The sequence below is a fragment of the Neolamprologus brichardi genome, unplaced genomic scaffold (assembly GCF_056152115.1).
Source record: "Neolamprologus brichardi isolate AB-2024 unplaced genomic scaffold, ASM5615211v1 NODE_ptg000031l+_length_7269946_cov_1, whole genome shotgun sequence".
In the NCBI taxonomy this organism is placed as follows: Eukaryota; Metazoa; Chordata; class Actinopteri; order Cichliformes; family Cichlidae; genus Neolamprologus; species Neolamprologus brichardi.
The window spans coordinates 2210452-2220152 of record NW_028270136.1 but is presented as its reverse complement, the minus strand read 5'-3'; the positions used below and the strand labels follow the sequence as shown (position 1 = coordinate 2220152).

Genomic DNA, 9701 nt, shown 5'->3' with positions numbered 1-9701 from the left:
CTGCAGTGTAATGATACACTTGAGGGAAAGTACGGCACTGAATGGCCCGCACAGTTTATTAGTTCCATTCCTGAAGCAACGCCTCAGCTCCGTCTACATGCGGCTCCAACCTTGTGTGTGCTTTCATTTATTTCTTCTGGGGTTTTTGGCAGCATGTTCATATTTCTAACTTGCATAATTTTGACAGGATTTATTTTTATGAAGAGCAAAATATTTAAAGTTGAAGTTTATTTTTTAAAGTTTATTTAATCTGGAATAATGTTCCTGTCTGTTTTTATTCATATTTATGTTTAAAAACACCATTGTTTTAGTGTGTTGAATAAATGTTTATCTTGTTTGGCCCGCAACGTAAAGTGTGCCTTGAGTTTTGCCCCCCTGTGCAATTGAGTTTGACACCCCTGACCTGAACACATAATTGTACTTATTCCTCAAATTGGACACCCTTTATAAAAAAAATGTCTCACAATGTATCATGTCAATATTAATATCCTAAAATAAGAAAGCATTGTATGTGATGTAACAGAGAAAAAAAACTAAACAAAAAAAGGTCAATAGACATGTTTTGTTTGCTCATTAAAAGACAGTTTTCCATTTACATTTCTATGTTTCACATAAGTTTGTAATTTTTACTCTGGGACGGGGATGGATGATGTGCGTCCTGCACCACCCATACGATCTGGGAGTGTGGTCCCTCCAATCAAGGCAAAGCGTCTCACCTATAGACACATTTTAAGAGATGGAATTAGCGTGTCTCATGTCTTAAATGTGTATGCAAGTGCTTGAGTGTTTAATCAACATGCCGTCGTTATGTGTTTAAATCACATCTGACAGCTATTACACTTTATAGTTACAAAGTGTACATAACCTTTATATACTTACCATTGCCTTATTTGCCTCTTGTGATTGAGGAGCTGCCTCTGCATTGTTTAGCTCCTCAGTGCTGTGCAAGGGCAAATCCAGAGGCAGTACCCCAGCATCTACCGATTCATTGCAGCAGGGATGGCGGATGGCTCTGACCTCCTCACGGAGTTCGTTAACTGCTCTGGTCAGGTCTGACAGCATAGTTAATATCTTTTGTGAGGTCGCATATGTTTCAAAGAGCAATTCTAGAAAGATTAATGGCTTAAGCAGTGAGAGGTGAAAAACTAATATATCCATAAGTGATGGTGTAACATTCTGCATTCAAGTATAAGTTGTTCTAACTGCTAAAAGTGTACCACCAGTGCTGAACTGCACAATGCACCAGTCTTTCATTTTTATCTTTTTTTTTGATTTGGAGTCTTTGTTTGCCCTGTCTAAATAAACAGGAAACAGATAATTAGAATATATTTCATAGTCACTACAAAACTTGATCTATTGACTGAACTAAATAATAAATAATAGCTTAAAATGTATATAGGCAACTCCGTTTTCCTCGTCCACACGTAAATGCTAAAACTGAGTTTTTGAAAATATCCACCCTGGCAGGCGTCTTTAAAAATCTCAGTTTTCAGTTAACGAAAACGCAGTTTATGTGTGGACAAAAGGTGCAAACGCAAGGTAGGTGAGCATGCAACGTAAAGTTAGGTGAGCGTGCAACGTAAAGTTTGAATTGAGTGCGAATTGAAGCAGGTGCTCTCCAATCATTAAAAGTAAAAAAGTCATTGAACACATTTATACAGTTACCTTTAAGTTGATCAATCATCTATCACAGATTGTAGCATCCCCGGTTGAAAAGATGGTCTCTCAAACTGATGGTTCACAATCCTTTTATTAAACAGCCGTGTATGTGAACACACCGTAAGAGCTACAACATACAGAATAAAAGACTATTAGTAAATCAAACAGTGTGTTACCTTTAACCTTTTGACTTATTCATTAATCACAAATTAATTCTCTTTACCTTACATAACAAATAACACCAAAACTTGTAAATTATTACATATAACAGGGAAATCATTGCATCGCTGCCTAAACATGACGAGGTACGTTAGCACCCTCTAGTGGGTGAAAACTTAGGCTTTATGCTTAGTAGCGGTCAGCAGCTATATGCTCCGTAAAACAACAAAATACATATCTACAGGACAAACTTTGTTACAAACCTTGTTCCCTCATCAACCAGGTGCTAAGAAACTGCTTTCAACTCAGTGTTGCACCTTAATAGCCGTTCTTTTTCCCATTCCCGTCCATTAACCATAGAGCACACCTTCTCTCTGTGCATTAAAACTCGCGCTTCTGCTATATGGTTTACGCCACTTAATTTACGGCACCTTGTCGCTCCGTGACTTTCAAAATAAAAGCATCCGTTCCAACAATATAATAGTCACTCATAACTTTTACAAAACACTTTACAAAATATTAATGAGGTCATTTACACTCCCACCAAATCATTAAGAGCTTAACTGGGAATTAACTGAAGCGATAATGATTTCCTAATGAAGAAATAACCCGTAACCATTAAACTGTATGATAACACATAGTTCCATTGACAAGAGGGAGCCTTAAACCTTAGAATGTAGTTAAACAGTCTCTAATAGCAAAACCAGTTTCTGCACTGGGCGTTCCACTATAGAACGTTTACTAGAACATTGTCCCTTCTCAGTCTTCCTTTCTCCGAAGCAAATCCTTACTTTTCTTACAAGTCCGTCTTTGTCAGTTACTGTGTCCATTACACGTGCTAATCTCCATTCATTGCGGGGTAGATCGTCCATCTTCTCCATGACAACATCTCCAACTTTCAAGTTTCTCCTTGGAGTGTGCCATTTCTGTCTTGTTGCGATGTTGGATAGATACTCCCTTTTCCAACGTGACCAAAACTGTTCTGATAGGTACTGCACCTGCCGCCACCTTTTACGTGCGTAAATATCCTCTTTGATGAATGTGCCTGGAGGGGGCAGGGATATCTTTGGCTTCATAGTAAGCAGGTGATTTGGCGTCAAGGGCTCTGGGCTGCTTGGGTCACTTAGGTTGTCCACCGTTAGAGGCCTGCTGTTGACAATCGCCATTGCCTCATAAAAGAATGTCCTTAACGATGCGTCATCCATTCTGCCAGATGACAGTGAAACTGTGGAGCGCAGAATGTTTCGAACTGTCCTGATTTGTCTTTCCCATACACCTCCTGTATGGCTTGAATGAGGAGTGTGCATTTTGAAGTCACACTGCTTCTCTGCAAGAAATGTGGTAATGCGGTTGGAGTCCACTTGTTTTAAAGCTTCTTGTAGCTCATTTTTAGCTCCGACAAAGTTGCTTCCTTGATCGCATCTAATCTCACTGACTGCTCCTCTTATGGCTATAAAACAGCGGAGCGCATTGATAAAGGCGTCTGTAGTCATGTTGTCCAACATTTCTATGTGCACTGCTCTGCAGCAAAGGCATGTAAAAAGAAGTCCATAACGCTTGTGCTCTTTGCGAGCTTGTTTGGTTAGAAAAGGACCAAAACAGTCCATTCCACAGAATGTAAATGGTGGAGATGGCTCTAAGCGCTGCTTTGGGAGATCAGACATCTTTTGTTCCTCTGTGCCTCTTCTGAGTTTGCGACACTTCACACATTGGTGTATAAAATTTGCCACGGCCTTGTTGATGCCTGGAATCCAAAATCCATTCACTCTGACCTCATTGATTGTAAACCCTTTCCCTTGGTGCTGCACCTTACTGTGGAAATGATCTATTATTAGTTGAGTGACATGGTGACCTTTTGGAACTATCACTGGGTGTTTCAGTATGGAGGAGAATGAAGCATCTTTAAGTCTTCCTCCCACCTTAAGGAGTCCATCAGTATCAAGAAAAGTGTCCATTTGAAACAGTTTACTTTTGTGTGGAAGTGGTTTCCCGTTCCTTAGCAACCTTATCTCCTCTGCATATTCACTTGCTTGTGTGTCCTTTAGAATAACACATCGTGCATTTTGTCTTTCTTGTACTGTACTGTGGCCTGTTGTTTTGTCTCCCTTGGCACAGCGAATGAGTCGAGCTATGGCTTGGGTGGCCTTGTACCATGAGGAAAACTTTGTTAACTTGTCTGATAAACCTTTTTTCTCTGTTTTGAGCGTGTTCAGTGCCTGTACCTTCTTAACCTCTGGGTCTCCAAGTGGTACGTTCATGTCGATGTCTGCAGGTGGAGGTATTTCCTTTTCCCATAGAAACTGTGGCCCTTTGAACCAGTCGGATATGATGAGCTCTCTTGCACCTGAACCTCTAGAGGCAATGTCTGCAGGATTTTCCTCAGAAGGGACATATCTCCACTGCTGGGGAGAGCTGTTGAGCCTTATCCTCTGAACTCTATTGGAGACAAATGTGTGAAAACGTCTTACATCATTATTAATGTAGCCTAAAACTACCTTAGAGTCCGTCCAGAAAAACTCCTCTATCTGTGTCAATCCAAGCTCATCTTTTAACATGTTACTTACAGTAATGGAGACAACAGCAGCGGTCAGTTCGAGTCTTGGTATTGTTGTTACCTTGATGGGAGCAACTCTGGTCTTTGCTGTGACTAAAGCACAATGCACTTTATCATCTTTGTTTACATGTCTTAAGTACGAACACTGACCATAGCCGTATGAACTTGCATCAGAAAAGTGATGCAACTCTGTTTTTACAATCGGGCCAAAGTCTTTAGGGACATAACAGCGTGGTATTACGATTTTCTCCAAGTTCTTCAAGTCACTGTTCCAGTTATCCCACATTGGCCTTAATTCGCTTGGAAGGGGATCATCCCAGCCTGTGCCTTGTTTGCATGTCTCTTGAAGCACTCTTTTGCCTGTTAGTACAAAAGGAGAGATGAATCCTAATGGGTCGTAAAGGGATGCAACCATAGAGAGGATGCCACGCCTTGTAGCAGGTTGAACATTAGGGCGAAAACGAAACCTGAGTGTGTCTGAGCCAATGTGCCAGTGAATGCCTAGTGCTCTTTCAAGTTTAGAGTCATTAAACGCCAGGTCACATGCTTGCTGTGGGGAGGCACGTTCAGATGCTGGAATGCTTTCTAACACAGTTTTGTCATTACTTACAAACTTGTGTAGTCTGAGGCCACCTGACGCACAGAGTGTCTGAGCCTCTTGAGCGAGCTGTATTGCTTCTTTGACACTTGGAGTGCTCGTCACACCATCGTCCACGTAGAAATCCTTCATTATAAATTGAGATGCAAGAGGAAACTGTGTCTCGTTTTCTTTAGCAAGATGCTTTAATCCATAATTTGCACACCCTGGCGAGGACGTAGCACCGAAAATGTGCACCTTCATCCGAAACTCTTGGGGCTCAGTGTTCATTGCGCCATTTTTCCACCATAAAAATCTTAAATAATCTCTGTCTGCTTCATACACGTGAAACTGGTGGAACATTTTTTCAATGTCACATAATAATGCAACTTGATGCCTTCTAAACCTGATGAGAACACCATTAAGGCTATTCAGCAAATCTGGGCCTGACAGCAAATGATCATTAAGACTGGTACCTCTGTATTTTGCGGAGGCGTCAAACACTACTCTGAGTTTGTCTGGTTTTTGGGGGTGATATATCCCGTGGTGAGGAATATACCATCTTTCTCCTTCTTTAGCTTCATTCTGCACTTCCTCTGCATCACCCCTTTCCAATATTTCACTCATAAACTTTATATACTGTTCCTTGTACCTTTGGTCTTTTGACAGTTTGGTTTTGAGGCTTTGAAGTCGCACAGTGGCCATTTGCTTATTGTCTGGTAGGAGGGGTCTCTCCTTAAATGGAAGTGGCATTTCATAATGTCCTTCAGTGTTTTTGTAAATGCCTTCCTTTAACATGTTGAGAAAGAGAATGTCATCTTGAGACACTGACTTGTTATCCTTGTCGTTATCCTTAAAGTCAGACTCAAGGACCTTGATTACATCAGCTGGAGTCACTAGGGGAAGCTCTTTAACTGCAACTCTGTGACACACAGTAGACATGCTAGAAGAGTCACCATAAGATGATGTCGGACCTACAATACTCCAGCCCAATGCTGTGCGAACTGCATAGGGTTCGTTCTCACCTCCTAAGATTACCTGCTTTGGAGCTAATGCCTTAGAGCAACTGTAGCCAATTAAGAGGCCGACTTCACATTCTAGCTGTGGAGGAATCTCGTTCCTTATTTCCTTGAGATGATTCCACCGCCTTGCCGTTTCACAGGTAGGAATGTGAGAGCGGTTAACTGGTATACATTCTTTAGTGTAAGCAGGAGGGAGTTCAATCATTTCTGAGGAGTTATAGCCTCTTACCTTGAGACCTGAGATGCGTTCGCTTGGCACAACAACATCCTTACCAAGCAGTGTAGTGAGCTTCAACCTTATTGGGGTAGCCTTAGCTTGGAGGTTATTAGACACATCTTGGTCAATGAACACGGTGTCACTTTGCGTGTCTAGGAGGGCATAAACAAGCCTTTCTGTACCTGGATGTTGCTCTGAAGAAACCCATACTGGTACAATCATGGAGGTGCTCACGCACTGTTCACTGGCTTCTGCAGTCAGAGACAGGGTGGTTGCAGCCTGTTCTGTGCTGATCTGAGTTTGTGGCTGGTTTGAGGCTGATTTATCATTGTTATAGTTGAAGTCATGCAGACAGGTAGGATGTTTTTTCTTACACACTTCACATACAAGTCTGTAATTACAGTTCTTTGCGCTGTGTCCGGGTTTGAGACAACCATAACAGAGTTTTTTCTCCTTTATATATTTCCTTCGTTCTTCAAGCAATGTTCCGTTGAACTGTGGGCAACTGTGAAGTTTATGTCCGTTGTTTTGACAGAACATGCATGGGGCCTTAACATTTGGACCTTTATTTTCAGTCTCAGTTATCGCCTGGGTGTGGAGAACACTAGAAGTGGGCCTTTTGTCCTTTTGGCAGCCCTTACCAGTGTCTGTGGTGAAGTTTGCAGAGTGGAGAGCCTGAAATGATGTAATTGGGTTGCACATGATCTCTGCTTCAGAAGACATGAACTTGGCAAAGTCCTTTAAACCTGGAAACTTCCCACTTTCTTTCATGAACTGAGTGGCCTGACGATTCCACCTTGCAGCTGCCCAGTTTGGTAACTTTTGAACGAGTTTTTGGTTCTCCTCGCAATCGTTGAGAATGCTTAAGCCTTCAATGTGGGGCATGGCCTCGTGACATGTTTGAATGAAATCAGCAAATGCCCTGAATCCTGTGGAGTCATTTGTTTGGATCTTTGGCCATTTTGCCAGTCTTTCTCTGAAAGCTCTCTGTACCACAAATGGATGTCCATACCTGTGGTTGAGACGCTCCCATGCATCTCTGTATGCTTCACTGTCGTTTCTATAGAAGATGCCATCAAGCGTTTGTCGAGCTGGGCCTCCTATGTATTTCTTTAAGTAGTGCAGTTTGTCAGCAGGTGAGATGTTCCTTTTATCAATGAGAGCAGTAAAGGAAGCTTTCCACTCAATGAATTGTATTGGGTCACCTGTGAACGTGGAGGGCTCTGGCACTGGCAGTCTGTTCAATGCAACACTATCCTGTACTGCTTGTGCTAAGTAGAGGACATCTGTTTGTGGAAGTGAGGTAGACACTACATTGTTGTCAGGGACTTTACTGAGATTAGAAACTGTGGGGGCTTTCTGAGCAGTGTTTCTATAGTCAACATCAGAGGCACTGATTTCACTCTTTATCTCAGTGTCATAGGTCCTTAGTCTAGCTCGTGCAGCCTTTAACTCCTTTTCAGCCTTCAGTTTCTCTAGCTCACGCCTTTGAGATTCGAGCTCCTTTCTTTGCCTTTCTTCTAAAAGCTGAATCTTTTCCTTTTGTTTTTCCTCCTCTAATAACACCTCATACTCTGCTTCTTTGGCTGCTAACTCTGCTGCAGCCTCTGCTCTCTTAACAGCTACTACTGACATTGCAGAGTATGACTTACTGGCAGAAGAGTTTTTACTTGAGTGCGTGACTGAGGAACTGTAAATGGACTGAGCATAGTCTGGCTCAAGAAGCTCACGGAGACGTATCTTTACCTTGTCCCTATCATAGTCATCTATGCCTGAGAGTCTTTCATGAGCAATCTTGATAATGTCTCTGGTGACTGCTTCACATGCGTCTATGAGTCGCCTTGTGCCACTCGAAGGAGTAATGTTTTCTCTAATTTCCATATACAACTTTATGACAGTCTCTTTTTCATTCTCTAAGATGTCCATGAGTGAAGCAATTTGATTGTCTGTTAAGTCTCCTTTTAATTGCTCTCGTGTTTTACGTACTTGTTTTTTCCATTCATCATAAACTTTGAGAAGCCGTTTTTCTTTCTTGTGGGCCTCCTCCTCCTGATGTGCTTGCATTTTTTCAGTAGGCCTCCTTCGACGAACAGAGTGTGGAGGCTCCTCTTCCTCATTGGCCTTGGGATCCTCCACAAACTCTGTCTCTTCTTCAGATGCTTCCATGCTGAGGACGGGGCAATTTAGTTGACCATCAGATCCCAGAAGACCTTGTGTGGAGCTGTGGAACTGGGACCTCGATGCTGAGCGTGGGATGAAGCTCTTCTCAGCTGGGGACAAGCTCTTACTGTAGCATCCCCGGTTGAAAAGATGGTCTCTCAAACTGATGGTTCACAATCCTTTTATTAAACAGCCGTGTATGTGAACACACCGTAAGAGCTACAACATACAGAATAAAAGACTATTAGTAAATCAAACAGTGTGTTACCTTTAACCTTTTGACTTATTCATTAATCACAAATTAATTCTCTTTACCTTACATAACAAATAACACCAAAACTTGTAAATTATTACATATAACAGGGAAATCATTGCATCGCTGCCTAAACATGACGAGGTACGTTAGCACCCTCTAGTGGGTGAAAACTTAGGCTTTATGCTTAGTAGCGGTCAGCAGCTATATGCTCCGTAAAACAACAAAATACATATCTACAGGACAAACTTTGTTACAAACCTTGTTCCCTCATCAACCAGGTGCTAAGAAACTGCTTTCAACTCAGTGTTGCACCTTAATAGCCGTTCTTTTTCCCATTCCCGTCCATTAACCATAGAGCACACCTTCTCTCTGTGCATTAAAACTCGCGCTTCTGCTATATGGTTTACGCCACTTAATTTACGGCACCTTGTCGCTCCGTGACTTTCAAAATAAAAGCATCCGTTCCAACAATATAATAGTCACTCATAACTTTTACAAAACACTTTACAAAATATTAATGAGGTCATTTACACAGATTTACAATTTTTTGTAATACTATGCTAAAAAGCAACTACAGAGCGAAAGTCTGGGTCAAGCGCCGAGGCGATGGCAAGAACAAAGGAACCCTCGAAGCGTTAGGCTAGCTTTGTAAGGGAATATAACGGAAAAGTATTAAACGAAAATGTTTTCTTTGTTGATAGACTTTGTTCGCAGTGCAATTTATTTGTTGCCAGATTGTAAGTTGAAAGTAGACACAATTTCGGGCTCCTATTTTGTCCGAAACTGTACATTAACGAGTTTTTTACTGTTATTCAAATGCAACAGTGGAAATAACGAATAGAAGAAAATTCATTCATTCTTACCTTATACTAATTGTGGTGCTGGCCAGTGCAGTGCATGAACTCATGCCTTCTCCGGTCAATTCTGCTGACAGTAAATCTAATGTCCCGCTCTACTGTACAAGACAATGGTTACCTGGAGGGATGTACCACTGTGAGAGGGGTGCTGCGGAATAGTCCAAGTGATCGCTGCTTTAATTTCCCGGTCAACTATACATAAATTGCATGGCGACACGATTTTTTTTATAGCTGGTGAAC

General features: G+C 41.7%; 2 long non-coding RNA genes across 2 annotated transcripts; both read right to left on the bottom strand.

Moving 5' to 3' along the window:
• Positions 1-1731: 1731 nt before the first annotated feature.
• LOC148094685 (uncharacterized) lies at positions 1732-3021 on the bottom strand. Its single transcript, XR_015718447.1, has 2 exons — positions 2082-3021; positions 1732-1786 (listed from the first exon to the last, which is right to left on the bottom strand). It is a non-coding gene; the product is annotated as an uncharacterized LOC148094685 (long non-coding RNA).
• A 5491-nt stretch (positions 3022-8512) lies between these two features.
• Positions 8513-9102, bottom strand: LOC148094684 (uncharacterized). Its single transcript, XR_015718450.1, has 2 exons — positions 8863-9102; positions 8513-8567 (listed from the first exon to the last, which is right to left on the bottom strand). It is a non-coding gene; the product is annotated as an uncharacterized LOC148094684 (long non-coding RNA).
• Positions 9103-9701: the final 599 nt, after the last annotated feature.